This window comes from Balaenoptera physalus, assembly GCF_965194825.1.
Source record: "Balaenoptera physalus genome assembly, chromosome: 5".
Classification (NCBI taxonomy): domain Eukaryota; kingdom Metazoa; phylum Chordata; class Mammalia; order Artiodactyla; family Balaenopteridae; genus Balaenoptera; species Balaenoptera physalus.
Genome location: NC_138884.1, coordinates 124297359 through 124313768, shown reverse-complemented (window position 1 = coordinate 124313768; position 16410 = coordinate 124297359). Strand labels below are relative to the sequence as shown.

At 37.7% G+C, this 16410-nt stretch overlaps 1 protein-coding gene across 2 annotated transcripts in view; it reads left to right on the top strand.

Annotated features, from left to right (window-relative positions):
- The window catches only part of ARSJ (arylsulfatase family member J), a 163439-nt gene that overhangs the window by 97143 nt on the left and 49886 nt on the right, over positions 1–16410 (top strand). The gene's annotated exons all lie outside the window — the stretch shown is intronic.

The window sequence follows — 16410 nt, the reverse complement described above, 5'->3', positions numbered from 1 at the left end:
ATTTGCAAATGCTTATATATTTATATATGTATGTATATAAGTAGCTCACGTGCATATAAGGCTTACTGCGTGCCAGACTCCCTTTTAGGCACTTTATATATGTTAACTAATTTTTCCAACAACCCTGTGTAATAGATACTATTATTATCCCCATTTTATTAAAGTAAAAACTAAGGGGCAGAGAGATAAGTAACTTGCCCAAAGTCACATATGTTGTAGGTGGTGAGGTGAGGATTTAAACGTAAGCAGTCCAGTTTCAACATTCATACTCCTAACTACTAATAGAGAACATCTGAGGAGGTCACAATTTTATTTGTAAATAAGGGATGGACTTTAGTAAGTTGGCAGTTACCAGCCAACAAATAAAAAATGTTAAGCTAAGGCATCATTCACTACTAAATATCTGACCAGGAAATGGAATGGTATGCATGTGTTTGTGTGTACACTTGTGTTCTTTTGTTAGTAGCATGCGAGAAATTCCTAAAGGCATATTAAAAAGAACTTGTTAGAGAAAAATTAGTTATTGTTAAGAAAACACGTCCTGTCTATCGATTTAGTCTAGGTGCTAAAAAAATTTTTTTCTAGTTCCTAAAGGGAATTATAGATCCTCAAGTGTCTTTAGATGTTCTCTCCACTTGGACATTCTTCATCTATCCAAATGTCTACTTTTCAAGAATCAGTGGCCTCCCTAACTTTATTATAAATCCTTCCCTTCTCTTTATGGTCTAATATTTTTCCCATCTTAGTTCCTGTAGGAAATATTATATGCACTATTCATTTAGCAATTAAGCATTTCCTGTCATATTATATCTGCTACTTCTGCCTCATTTTTAAGTTTCTTATCATCTTTTGAATACTTCTCTCTAGCTGGATTGAAAACTCTCTTGGGCAACTGTCTTTTTCCTTCTTTCTATAACCTGCAGAATGTTGTAAAATACTTTGAGCACAGAATAAATATTTGTTGGTATCATTTTCTTTAAATGACCTTGGTCAAGCCATTCATTTAATAACTGCAGAATTCAAGTCACAAGAAGATTAAGTGAATTGTTTATGGTTGCAATAGTTTTAGAAAAATTGATCAAAATTTATATTTCCTCACTCTTGATCTGATACCTGCCTGTGCGTCACGCTGCTCCTGTATTTGGAGAATAATTATCAATAACCCAAATTTTTTCTTCACTTCATATTTTCAAAGAATGTGAGTATAATAATATAAATCCGATTAATAAACCTTAGATAAAAACAATAATGTTCGAACTTAGCACAGAAATCTGGTGAAACCTAGAAATGACTTTATCCTATGGGACTACCCTAAACACTTTTGCCTATTATTTTTCTAGGGATGTTTTAATAACCATTCATAATGCTGAGCATTCTCCTCCATTATGGTAAAATTCCTAAAAGGAGAGGCCCTGTCTGCTTCATCCACTAGTGTATGGGAGTCTAGCGCCTAATATAAAGGTATGCAATAAATATTTATCAAGTGAAAAATGAATGAATAAACAAAGACCATTTTTTCTTGAGAACATCTCCATATATTGCTCTGTTTAGTCCTGAAAACAATTCTCTGGGATGGTTCATATTCCCCACTAAAGGAAACACACTGAGAACGGTGAACTGATCTGCCCACAGTTACACTGGCGGTAGAGTTGGAGCCTGTGTTTGCATTCTGCAGGCTAACCCTTCCTAACTAATAATAATGTGTTATTGTTCTAAGCAATCCTCCATCTTGTCTTTTCCAGTTTGGATCTGAGTCTCTCTGCAACCAGTAACTGTTTCCGCTTTGTACCTCGTAAGGGTTAAGAGCTCACATTCTTCATTGTTATAGGTAGCTGTGAAGGGATGTATTTTGTTAAAGAAATATGCTTGAATTTGTTAACATTCTGGAGGAAATTCTTGCAATACGAAAAGCACTAACCTAAGAGTTAGTCCTAGCTGCTACTACTTACTTTAGATATTAGTAGAGCTTTACACTGACAATCAGTATAAAATTGATTGTGTGCTTTTGTAAAGAACTAAAAGATATTTAATGAGTATTTGACAGGTGAATTAATTAATAAATGATATTGAAGTTATGACCTTGAAACTTTTAATTATGAGATGACTTATTAATGGGTCAATAACTAGTAAAATGTCTAACACAAAAGATAGTTATTTTATTTTATTTTATTGGAACACGACTACAACATATTTAAATTCTGACCAGGATTGTTAAACATTTCTCAGCTTATTTTATCAGCTCCAAAACATACAGTTAATTGTACTGAAGGAAATATTTCAAAACCACATTAAGGAATGATACAAAAAACTACATCAAAAAGGAATTCACTATAATGAAAAAAAAGCAAGTAAAAAATGTTCTTAATATGTTAAATCTAATTATTCTTTCCTTTTTATCAGATGACTAACTAAACTATGTAAGGTTCAGATCATTTAATTTTAAAAATGCTCTGAAACTTAGGGGATATACTATAAACAGAAGGTAATGGAAAAATATGTTAAGTGGTGGTTTAATTTATATTGTAACAGGCACTTGAATGTGAAATTTTGTCTTTTTTATGTGATATTATTTCTTCCAATTATTTTATACCTACTATCTTGGACTTCAGTACCAAATGACCCTCAGGCAAGAAAGACAGTACAACAAAATAATTTGTAAAGTAAAGCTAATTTTTAGTGAATTCTCCAAGGAATTCACTGCTTCTTAACATTTCAAATTAACCTTTTTATGTCACACATTATTAAAAATAAATCCAATTAGGTTACACAGCTTCTATGAAGTAATTTCCCCTTGGACCTCAAGATGCTATTTCTACCTCTCCAGGGAAAATAACATTTAGAAAAAAAATCTTATACTGAACTCCAGAAATTAGAATTTTAAACTTTATGTAGTACAAATATATATATTGGATTTAACACTATTACTTTCTCATATATCCATAATGTGAGTAGCTCATTTAATAAAAAATACCTAAGAACACTGTTTCCCACAGACCTGATACCCTCACATAAATAAAACATAGATAGCCACCAGGTATTAAAAAGAAAAATTCAAATGAGTAACTTTAAAGATCTATTTGGCTCTATTCAAGGATTCATGAATCAGACAGCATCCCATCTAGCAAACAGAAAGGAGCTCTGAGGAGCTGTACAAAATGGAAGGCTTTTATAGGCAGAAGGGGGTGGGAAAAGAAAGCTTCTGGAAAAGAGTGGATTATTTCAGGGAAGGTTGCCTTCCTTTGGGGGACGGCAGAGGCCTATCAGGTAGATTAGTTCATTAGTGCTGACCAGCACTAATTCCAGATTGACTGGTGAAAGGTCACATTCCTGGGAAAGGCTGAAATTAGGTTAGATATTTAATCTTGGTTTGCTGATGTGAGGCTTAGCACAAGTGACTCTATTTTGGGCCTATTGTTTCTTTTTTAACAAAGGTAAGAAGCATCTGAAAAAATTTTACATCTTACACCCTCTTATTTTTTTAAATGTGAATTTTCTCTTCCCTTTTGGAACTAAGACAAAAAATAATAAAAATAAAGGAAAGTAGGCAAAATAATATCATGAATAAAAGGAAAAGAAAATAGCAATAAAGGATGAGTAATGAAGGGACTAAATACATTTTTAACTATACCAAATGCATATTTTTTAAAGGGTTTAAAACAAACAAACAAAAAAAAGATTCTTAAGAGACACTGTTGATCCACAGAAACTTTTTCCCCATATTCCTTTTCTGAGGTATGAATAGATTATCCTGAGATATAACTTATTTCACATTCCATACTTGGGATCCAGAGAAACATTTTTTTTGCAACATTCATCCAGCACTATAATCATCCTTGAATTTTAGTAATCGTGTTCTTGTTTTTCAATCAATAGACATTTCTGGGCACCAGCTATGTGCTACGTGCTATGCCTTGTGGACAGAAAATATGTTCTATGTGAAGTTAGACTACCTGAGTTTGAGCTCAGATTTCACACTTCCTGGGCTGCAGTCCTTTAGGACAAATCCTTTAAATGCTAGTCTCACTTTCCTCTTGTGTAAAATGGAGATAATACCTACCCTGCTGATGTCAATGAATGTAGGTCAGATGCATAAATTATGTCGGCCTTTCGAAAACACTAAGCAAGTAGATATTATTATTATATCTCTAGTACTATAGAACGTGTCTTATTTAAATCAATTTTTTTTTTAATTACACTATACTAGGTGTGCTTTATTTATTTATTTATGGCTGTGTTGGATCTTCGTTTCTGTGCAAGGGCTTTCTCTAGTTGTGGCAAGCGGGGGCCACTCTTCATCACGGTGCGCAGGCCTCTCACTATCGCGGCCTCTCTTGTTGCGGAGCACAGGCTCCAGATGCACAGGCTCAGTAATTGTGGCTTACGGGCCTAGTTGCTCCACGGCACGTGGGATCTTCCCAGACCAGGGCTCGAACCCGTGTCTCCTGCATTGGCAGGCAGATTCTCAACCACTGCGCCACCAGGGAAGCCCAGAACGTGTCTTGTTTATACTTTTTAAGTTCTAAGGTCCTTTGTACAATGTCTATCATGTATACTAGCAGTCCCCAACATATTTGGCACCAGGGATCGGTTTTGTGGATGACAATTTTTCCATGGGGTGGGGGGAGTTGGTTCAGGTGGTAATGTGAGCTTGGGGAGCAATGGGGAGCCGCAGATGAAGCTTCACTCGCTCACCTCCTGCTGTGTGGCCTGCTTCCTAACAGGCTGTGGACCTGGTACCAGTCCATGTCTCCGGGCTTGGGGACCCCTGATGTATACAGTGCTTAACAAATAATGACCAAATGAAGACATTAGTGATAGCTTATAGCAATTAGAAACTATCTCACTAGAGAGGATGAAGAGAAGAAGAACTACAGTGGGAGTCCAGCCCCAATTGCTTCTAATCGCCAGGCCTCCTCTGGAGACTGCTTTCCTTAATAGTCTCAGAGACATAATTTGGAGATGGACTGTGCTCCCTGAAAGCAATAGGATGGCTGGAACCAGCTAGCAGCCGATAAGAAGATTCAGCTCTTGGATGTAGACTTATCTCAACACTGGTATCATATTTCTGTGAGTTTGCTCCACTCTGGTAGAAGGAATAGGACCTAAAACACAGTGTCTTCCCTTTACCACTGATTCATTCACATTCATTTGTTGAATAAAATTTGTACTGTTACCGAGTTACTGTTATGGTGGTGTTTACACTAGCTGTTAGCAAACCCTGACATCTGAGAAGTAGCTGATCTCATATCTTTTAGATAATCAGATTCTATTTAATGTTACCAATTTAAATTCCATAGCCATTAATGAGCCCATTAAATATTTTCATTGCCTTTCACAAATCTGCCTTTCCATCTCTAACCACATGATTCCTTTGGCAGAATAATTGCAGGCAAAGAACATTTTTCTCAACTATTGCTGCTATCTGCCTCAACATTTTCATGATCAAGTGTACACATTCTTAAGGACTGTAAAATGGAATTTTTAAGAGATATCCTGTGGTTATTTTTAATCTAAGATCTCAAACAATAGCACACCAACTTAAAAGGCGTGCCGGTGGGAGGTGAGCAAATATTAACCAGCTTAGTACAAATATTTGAGTTCCTATTATGTGTCAGTCTTTGCGCCAGGTATTAGCACATTACTCATATAAAAATATGAGTAACAAATGTCCTGTGCTTCTGAAGAACTTATAGATAAATATCTATTATTATTTAGTTAACTATATATAAGATGTTAAAGCAGTGAAAGGGACAGAAGGAATATCAGAAGGAACACCAAAAGCCAGAAAGTTCAAAGACCTTGGGTAAAAAAGGAAAGAATTCAATTCTATATAGGGCAGAAGTATGAGGGTAATAAGAGTTTTGAACATCATCACATCCCTGGGACTCAGTTTCTTCATTTGTAAAAGTAGGAGAATGGCTCAGATAGCTTTGATGATTCTTTGATTTGTGATAAAATATGTTCACAAATTCCTAGACAACCTTCCTCCTTTCAAAGAGTGGAATCTAGTTCTCCTACCTTTGAGTGTGGGCTGGATTTAATGAGTTACTAAGAATAGAATATGGTGAAAGTGACTGAGAATAGTGATAAAAGACATTGCTGCTTGGCCCTTGCTCTCTTGGCTTGCTAATCCTGGGAGAAGCTAGAAACTATGTCAAGCAGCCCCATGAAGAAGTCTCCTGCCAAAGGAAATGGGACCTCCTGCCAAAAGTCATGAGATAGTGCCATCTTGGAAGCAGATCCTCCAACCCAATCAAACCTTTAGATGACTGCAGCCTGGCTGACATTTTGTCTGTAACCTCATGGGAAACCCTGAGCCAGAACCACCTAGCTAAGTTGCTTCTGGATTTCCAACTTTCAGAAACTGTAAGATAATAAACACTTGTTTTAAGCTGCTAGGGTTTGGGGATAATTTGTTACACAGCAATAGACAACTAATAAAATGGCACTGAAATAAATTAATGTTATATAATGAAAAATTCATACAAATGTGTATAAATGAATAATGAATCATAACTTTTTATTTGGGGGAAATTAGTAGCAGGATTAGGGAAATTCGTAAGAGCTTTTGCTTACAGAACCATTGAAGAGTAAAACTGAAAACATGCAATTCTGTTAGAAATACTGGGTAATATAAACGGACCATATAACTTGATCATAATCTTGACTGACTCTGAAATAATACAACCCACTGGGGTAGTTCATTATCATACAGTTTTTTTTTTTTTTTTAAATTTATCCCTGTGTTTTCTTTTTTTTTTTTTTTAACTTTGGGTTTATTTATTTTATTTATTTATGGCTGTGTTGGGTCTTCGTTTCTGTGCGAGGGCTTTCTCTAGTTGTGGCAAGTGGGGGCCACTCTTCATCGCAGTCCGCGGGCCTCTTCACTATCGCGGCCTCTCTTGTTGCGGAGCACAGGCTCCAGACGCGCAGGCTCAGTAATTGTGGCTCATGGGCCTAGTTGCTCTGCGGCATGTGGGATCTTCCCAGACCAGGGCTTGAACCCGTGTCCCCTGCATTGGCAGGCAGATTCTCAACCACTGCGCCACCAGGGAAGCCCCTATCATACAGTTTTTTAATGAGCCTGTCTCGCACTCAGTTAATATTTATTGAATGAGGGAACATGGAAGATGACAAGGAAATGTATAGGTCTGGGAAGAGTATGGCCATTAATGTTAGAGAATACTTATTTTGTGCCAGACACCATGATAAAGACTTAACATGAATAAACAAGGAAGTACTTATATTATTTAAAACAACTGATATGAAAGTATCCACTGCCTAAAACTAATTTAGAAAGAGAGAAAATATAGAAAAGGAACCTTACGGAAATAAAATGCTCTCAGGCAGAGTAGAAATAGTAATTAAATGAACCCAAGAAAATCCTAGAAAGTGTGACTTAGTGTCTCAGATAGAAGATTTTTCCCTGGGCTATGTGATTTTCCACAAAGAGAAAAAACTGGGTAAACCAGTCTGAATTAGTGAAATACAATTTTAACCAGTGTTTATTTAAACACTGATGCCCAAAACAATTATATGAATAGGCCTGTTTGCTTACCATTATCTTTAATGTTGCAAATATAATTATATATTACTTTTTTCAAAAGTTTGTCCTTTTTCGCAGCATACTGAGCTAAAGCTACAAATAAAGATATAATAATGGTGATGATAAATTAAAATTTAAAGATGTTGAAATATTTATTGGTTATATACAAAAATGTTTTAGTTAAACCATGTATGTACTTTAATAATTTATAAATGTATATTCCATTAAATGTCACCTCAGTTAGGATCTAAATATATCGTTAGAGTTCTGAAAGAAGGAATTGGGCTTAGAAACAGACCCAATTATCTATTTTCACATCCTTTCTCTTTCACCTTTAATTGGAGCAACGAGCATCAATCCTGCTTCTTATTAGGTCTAAGAGTTCATGGACCACATGACTTGAGGTATAACTTTTAAACACACTTTTGAATTTTTTTTTTTGCAACCCAGACTCCTTCAAATACCAGAAACTATACAACGTATCTAGCTCTTGAAGTATGCCTTTCTACCTAAACAATAATGGCAATTAAAAATAAATAAATAAATTGAACCATAATCCCTATAAAAATACGGAGCACACATAACTGATATGCCCAGTCTAGCTCAGTTACAAGCTGTGCCTGAAAGGAACGCCAAGGCCTACATGCTGCATTCACAGAATGACTTTCACAACTGCCCTGTCATACCTTGCTCTTTTTTCTTGTTATCCCGTGGTTAACCTTCACTTGTTCCCTGGTTCCCTTGCTGTTAAGCTTACCACACTCATTGGCTGCCATCCCAGTTCCAGACTTCTGGCTTCATTTCCTGCACTTCGAATCACAGTTCTTCTTCCTAACTTCATCTCACATTATACCCTGATAAAGAGCTCTTTTTTAAGAAATGATTCCAATGCTTCTCCCACACATACCATTTCCTTGCAGCTGATATTTGGGTAGTCCTGGCCCACAGAATAGGTACAAGATATTGTAGGGTTGGCTTACATATGGGAAGGATTATCTGCCCGTGGTGTGTATGCCATTGTTGGACATCCCCAGTGGAAACTGGGCTCTCAGCCATCGGCAGTCCTCCATATGTACCTCTTTTTTTTCTATTGAAGTGTAGTTAATTTACAATGTGCGTTAGTTTCTGGTGTATGGCAAAATGATTCACATTATATATGTGTATATGTATATATATATGTTCTTTTTCATTTTCTTTTCCATTATGGTTTATTATAGGATACTGGATATAGTTCCCTGTGCTATACAGTAGGGCCTTGTTGTTTATCTATTTTATATACAGTAGTTTGTATCTGCTAATCTCAAACTCCTAATTTATCCCCTACACCACCCCTTTCCCCTTTGGTAAGCATAAGTTTGTTTCCTATGTCTGTGAGCCTATTTCTGTTTTGTAAATAGGTTCATTTGTACCATATTTTAGATTCCATTTATGAGTGATATCATATGATATTTGTCTTTCCCTGTATGACTTACTTCATTTAGTATGAAGATCTCTGGGTCCATCCATGTTGCTGCAAATGGCATTGTTTTATTCTATTTATGGCTGAGTAGTATTCCATTGTATATATGTACCACATCTTCTTTACCCATTGATCTTCAGTGGACATTTAGGTTGTTTCTATGTCTTGGCCATTGTAAATAGTGCTGCTATGAATATTGGGGTGCATGTATCTTTTCAAATTAGAGTTTTCTCTGGATATATGCCCAGGAGTGGGATTGCTGGATCATAGGGTAACTCTATTTTTAGTTTTTTGAGGAACCTCCATACTGTTCTCCATAGTAACTGCACCAATTTACATTCCCACCAACAGTGTAGGAGGGTTCCCTTTTCTCCACACCCTCTCCAGTATTTATTGTTTGTAGGTTTTTTGATGATGGTCTTTCTGACCGGTGTGAGGTGATACCTCATTGTAGTTTTGATTTGAATTTCTCTAATAATTAGCGATTTTGAGCATCCTTTCATGTGCTTGTTGGTCATCTGTATGTCTTCTTTGGAGAAGTGTCTTTTAAGGTATTTTGCCCATTTTTTGGTTGGGTTGGTTTTTTTGTTGTTGTTGTTATTGAGTTGTATGAGTTATTTGTACATTTTGGAAATTAAGCCCTTGTCAGTCGCATCATTTGCAAATATTTTCTCCCATTCCTTAGGTTGTCTTTTCATTGTGTTGACGATTTCCTTTGCTGTGCAAAAGCTTATAAGTTTGATTACCTATGCACTTCTTTTTAAAGAGATCCTGTTTCTGAAATCAGCTACTTCACTGCCTCTCTCAAGGGCTAGATTACTTATTCCCAGTCAAACCCCCAGACCTGGAGAGTAATATCAATTGTATACTCAAATATACACATACCCTATTCATGACAGGGAATTTCCACACCTCAAAAATAAGTAAAGCTAAACCAAGAAAAAGCAGGCATTGCAAACTTGGCACCCAATAGTAAAAGTTGATCAATCCCTGATACAAACACACAAACAATCAAAAGTGCATTGGCTCAAGCAGTGATTGATAGAACCTCATACAAAATCCTTACGCCTTCTTCAATTTCAAAAACCTGACAAAAACTACTCAGAAGGGAAAATACAAGAAAACAAATTGACTAGATCAGTATTTTCCATTTGTGCAAGAAGTTTATTTGTAAAAATCTATAGAAGGAAAAAAAGTTTGCCCTTGGCCTATGAGTGTTTTATGTCTTTACCTGGCCAGATGCTGCTATATTCCCAAGGCTTCAAAGGTTGTGTGCTGCAGCAGAGAATGAATAGAACATGGAAGATATTGCAATTCAGTTTACTTGTTTATTCACAATTACATTTTGAGCTCCCACTGTGTGCTGTGAACATCGATGTCTCTGTCTTCACAGAGCTTATGGAAGAAACAGAGAAAAATCCAGTGAATAGTTTAGAATACATGACAGGTTGTGCTAAGTGCTGTGAAAAAAGAATTAAGCAGGTAAGAAAGAATGGGTTTTTTTCTGAGTGCCATAGGAAGTCATTCTGGGGAGATACGATTATTGGTCCCAATTTTTCACTTGCTTGTAATAGGATTACACACTCACACCCTTGGCCACATTTCTTTGCAATATCCTCCACATGTGTAGAGAATATTTCCTCATGCCATTGATGCACGTGACCTCCTTTGATCAATGGAATGTTAGCAAATGTGACACAAGCAGTGGCCTTAAATGTTTTCACATGGGTTGTCTTGGCTTCTGGGACACACCCACACCCCGATTACCATTGGAAGAGTAGGCTCCAGGAAGTCAAGGCCCCTTCAGCCAAGACCCAGGATAAAATTTATGGAGCAACCAAACCCATCCTGGAGCCTCTGAAGCAGAGCCATTCCAGCTGACCTGTGGACAAAAAAAATGAATGCTTACTATTGTCAACTCCTGAGAGTCAGGGCGGTTTGTTAAATGGCCTGATTGAAGCAAGAGCTGACGAATGTACCACTGGAGAATTTGAATCAAAGGAATAATCTGAATTATATTTTTAAAAGATCACTCTTATAGCTGTTTAGAGAGTGGAAGGAAGAAAGACAAGAGAGGAAACAGATCAGTCTGGAAGCCACTGCAAAATCCCTGTGAAAGATGGTGATGGCTTAGACCAGGGAAGGGATGATGGAGTTGACAGGATTTGGTGAGGGGTGGAATGTGACACATGAGATAAAGAAAGAAGTATTATAACATTGTATTACAGCAATTTTATCATCCAGCTTGTAATTTTATCCATCCCACCAGCCAAGCCTATGTTTCTAAGCATAAAAATCAGCATATAAAGAGTGTTTTTGTCAACTGCCATATATCCAGGGACACAGTTACTATAGCAGCCGAGCAATTCTCTTTGGGTAGCCAGGAGGAAACCAAATTGTCTTGACGAATACCAGAGCTGAACAGGGAAATTTTCTCCAATACCGCATGACAAACTTCATAATTGCCTTTTTTAACAAGAATATCTAAATCAGGATTCTATGGCTTGGTACATAATTATATTTTTCTGAAACCAGCTCTGTTTTTCCATTTTGCAGTTTGTAGTTTATAGTGAGGGTTTTATGGATATTGCTCTTCCACTAGACTTACTCTGTCACATGTGAGGACATCTCCCTCCTCAACTGAGTGGGTGCTGGTCCTTGGATTCCAGTGATGGCTCAGGCCAATGTACACTCCTCATTTTGAGCTAGGGATTTTGTCTCAAATCTATACCTTCTCTCCCAACCTACAAAACCATCAGACAATCCTGGTACCTCAAGGCCCACCTGGCCTCCCTCTTGCCACTCTTCCTTCAAGCTTGGAGCCAAATTAAGCCTGGGAGTCTGATCTTCACTCTCTTTCCCATATAGCTAACTCACTAAAACCAAGATTTTCTACTGGAACAAAGTATATCCAGCTCAGGAACTCCTGTGCACTGTTGGTGGGAATGTAAATTGATACAGCCACTGTGGAAAGCAGTATGGAAGTTCCATAAAAAATTAAAAATAGAACTACATATGATTCAGCAATCCCACTTCTTAATATATATCCAAAGGAAATGAAATCAGTATCTCAAAGAGATACCTGCACTCCCACATTCTTTGCAGCATTATTCACAACAGCCAAGATATGGAATCAACCTAAGTGTCTATACATGGATGAATGGATAAAGAAAATGTGGCGTATGGAATACTATTCAGCCTTTAAAAAGAAAGAAATTTTGCCATTTGGGACAACATGGATGAAACTGGAGGGCGTTATGCTAAGTGAAACAAGTCAGATACAGAAAGACAAATACTGCATGATCTTACTTATATGTGGAATCTAAAAATCCAAACTCATAGAAGCAGAATGCTGGATGCCAGGGGCTGGGGAATAGGGGAAATAGGGAGATGTTGGTCAGAGCATACAAGGTTTCAGTTATGCAGGAAAAAGTTCTGGAGATCTAATGTATGGCATAGTGATTATAGTTAATAACACTGTATTGTATACTGAAATTTGCTAAGAGAGTAGACCTTAAATGTTCTCACCACAAAAAATGGTAACTATGTAAGGTGATGGATATGTAGCTCCATTGTGGTAATCATTTCACAATTTATACCTATATCAAAACAACACACTGTATACCATAAATATCTAGAATTTTTATTTGTCAATTATATCCCAATAAAGCTGGGGAAAATAAGTGCACCAAGCTCAAAGCCATTAGTCAGTTAACAAATGAAGAAAGTCAGCCTCCAGGACTCTTACATGAATAATCCCCTCACTTCTCCCATAAAAGCTTTAGTGTACAACTGCCATGATCTAGGTGACACATTACCTTATACTGCACCCCACCCACAATCTGCATATATACAGAGCCATCTTTGTGCCTCTATGTCTATTGTGTCTACAATGGTCCTCGAGAGGCATTTGTGCTCCTCCTCTCTGAGAGATCCAAATGAGAGGGGACAAGCAGGTGCCAACACTGTGATGAACTCATTATTACTATTTTTGATATTCACCATACAGCGTAGTAAATTAGGTACGTTTTACTGTTGTACCTTATGACATTCAGAGTCAAATTTTTTAAATGCCTAATGTCCACCTGCCAGCCAGGGAGGGAGCTGGTCTGGCAAACCATAATAAAGAACTAGCCTCTAAAGCTCATGGCACTGATGTGAAAAATCATTGCAAACATTCATTAAACTCATTAAAGTCCTAAGAAACTCAAGAGTACTCAAAATAAATTGCATTTGGCACAAAGATTTTAAGTAGAAATCTCATAGGAAAAGAGTTTAGAATTGCTTGCATCTGTAGGAGGGCTATATTTCCTGAATTTTAAGAAGAAATCTCACAAATGTTCAAGAGAGATTTATTGTCTGTGGTTTCTATGCAGCCAGTAAGGGATAGGTAAATAAGATGTCTTACTGGTGAGAAAGCTGTTACTTGTTTTCATATTCTTGCTAACTATGAACATGCTATCACAGTACAATTAAATCCACATTTGGAGACACTAAGCAGGCACAAAACCTGCATGATGCAATCACACTCCTCAGGGAAATGATTCTTCTTCTTGCTATATCCCTCATGATTCTCTTTTCCTTCCTGTTCAGGGAAACATGTACCACTTAGCCTCTCCCATTTCATTAGAGGGTAGGTGGCCCTAAATGTTTTGTCTACAACCACAAGAATCCAGATAAACTAAAGGACTAATGTCACAGGTTTTCAAAACAGCCTAATACTCTCTGGAAACAATATCATTAAGACAGCCCTTCAAGGATCCATTATTGCTGGATCTCAGATAGGAGAGAAGAGAGAAATTCTTCAACATCTTTTGAGAAATTCAAACTATGTTTGTCTAATGCTCTCTTGAGATAAACATTTAAGGAGCCAGGAAATATAAAGTTCCACTATCATTTCCCATAGGACTTTAAGTTCCATTCTTGACCCCTGCATATCCACTGCTTCCATGGTGATCAGTTGTGTGTGTTTCTGTTCCTCCTCGTTGAGGGGGTCAGAGTGAAGGAGGGACAAGGAGGTGCCAACACCTTGTCAACTTAATTTTTCTATTGATTCTCACCATGTAGCATTGAGTACACTATGCCTAGAGAGTTTAGAAGGAGATAGTCTTATATTTTAGAAAATAAAAGGTAAGAAATGCTTCACAAATTTGCTTAAACACTCAAAATCAACATAGATTTTTGGAAAAGCTTTTTAAAACAAACAAAATACATACCTGACTTCTATCTCTAACTGCCTCTTAGACATTTCTCCCAGTGTGTCCCTCAGCACCTCTGTCTTGACATGTTCAAAACCAAACCTTGTATTTTGTCTCCATGAACAAAGTCTTCCTTCTAAGTTCCCTTACTCAACATTTATTTCACTAGGCCAATCCCAAACTGCAGCACTGTCCTGTACCCCTCTCTCTCCCCTCTACATCATCCAATCACTCAATAAGTCATAGAAATCCTGCCTGTAATAATCTCTCAAATTTGTTCATTCTTTTCATTTCCACCATCACTGCTAGACCTTTAGCATCTCTCATTTGGATTACAAAGAACCTCCTGAATAGACTTGCTGCCACCTGTCTTTCATTTTCCACCAATCCATCTAGCACAGCCGCCAGAATTACTTGCTGAAACACTTATCTGACAATGCCATTCATCGACTTAAAAACTGACTTGTTGCCTATAAGATAAACTCAAAGTCATTTCAACAACCATTTTTTTAGTATCTACTATTATAAGCCATGTAGTCTATTAAGTACAATGAACACAAAGATGAAAAAGCATGGACTCTTAAGGCGCCCACAGTGGACTTCCAGGAGAGTCAGACATATTGATAGCTATTTACAATGCAATGCAATATATGCAACCACAAAATTGTGCACTAGGTACAGAAGCAGCATGGGGGGGGTGCCGAGTGGTCACATTTTAGGGGCTTCAGAATGGAAAGATATCTGAGCTTGGGATGGGTATGCCAAGTAAATGAAATGGCATATACAAAGCGCATAAGAATAAAACAGCATTCCAGGACCTGCTGGTTGCAATTATTTTCATTGATGGGACTGTTGATATCAAGAACTAAGACAGAGAACACTGGAATATGAATAGTTCTTGGGTGTGTTGGGGGGATGGTGACAGTGGTGTGGCAGGAGGGCAGCGAGTGGTCAAGACACAAGAACAATGGATGAGGGTGGAGGTGTTTAGGTTGAAATGTCCAAGTGCAGGTCTCAGTTGAGGGGAGAGTTGGGGCCAGAAGTAAAGATATAGTCATTAAAACCATGGAAATAGGCTAAGTTGTCCAGAGAAACGACACAGTGTCAGAAGAGATTTGGAGGACTCAGAGTATAACCCACTCAAGAAAATTAAGATGAGACCTTCAGAAGTAAGAAGGGGCTTCCCTGGTGGCGCAGTGGTTAAGAATCCGCCTGCCAATGCAGGAGACACAGGTTCGAGCCCTGGCCCAGGAAGATCCCACATGCTGCGGAGCAACTAAGCCCGTGCGCCACAACTACTGAGCCTGCGCTCTAGAGCCCATGAGCCACAGCTACTGAAGCCCATGCGCCACAACTACTGAAGCCCGTGCGCCTAGAGCCTGTGCTCCACAACAAGAGACGCACCCGCAATGAGAAGCCCACGCACCGCAACAAAGAGTAGCCCCTACTCGCTGCACCTAGAGAAAGCCCATGCACAGCAATGAAGACACAACGCAGCCAAAAATAAATAAATAAAAATTAAAAGAAAAAAGTAAGATAAAACCCACGGAAGAGTGATGTCAGAGAAACTGGAAGAAGAAAATGACTCCAAAAGAACAGTGATTAATTCAGTCCCACTATGACACTGTACTCTGACCCCAGACTACACTTTCAGCCTCATTCACTCCTGCCACATCTCCACTCTTTCCCAATCATCTCTAGCTCTAGGAATAATAATAACAGGAACGTTAATACTAGTAGCTGTCTTTGATATGCATGTATAATGTGAAAGACACTACGTTATGTGCTTTGGTATTTTAGCTTATTTAATCCTCATATTCTGTGAAATAAGCACTATGACGAACTACCCCCATTTCACAGAAGAAACCAAGACTAAGCGGGATTTGTCTAAGACTACAGAGACGGTTATGCAGCACAGCTAGGATTTAAACTCAGACACACTTTAGCTATACTAGACTATTTGCCAATCCCAAACATGACCAAGTGTTTTCATGTCTTCTTGATTTTGTATTTGCCTGAAATAACTTTTATGTACCCACTCTCTCTAGTGAAATCACATTCTTCCTTAGAAATACAATTCAAATGTTATCTCTGTGATGAAGACTTTCTTTGCACCACCTTTTTTTCCAGACAGAATTACCATCTTCTTCCTCTGTGTTCCCATTAACACTTTGTTCATACTATTATTATAATATGTGGATATAATA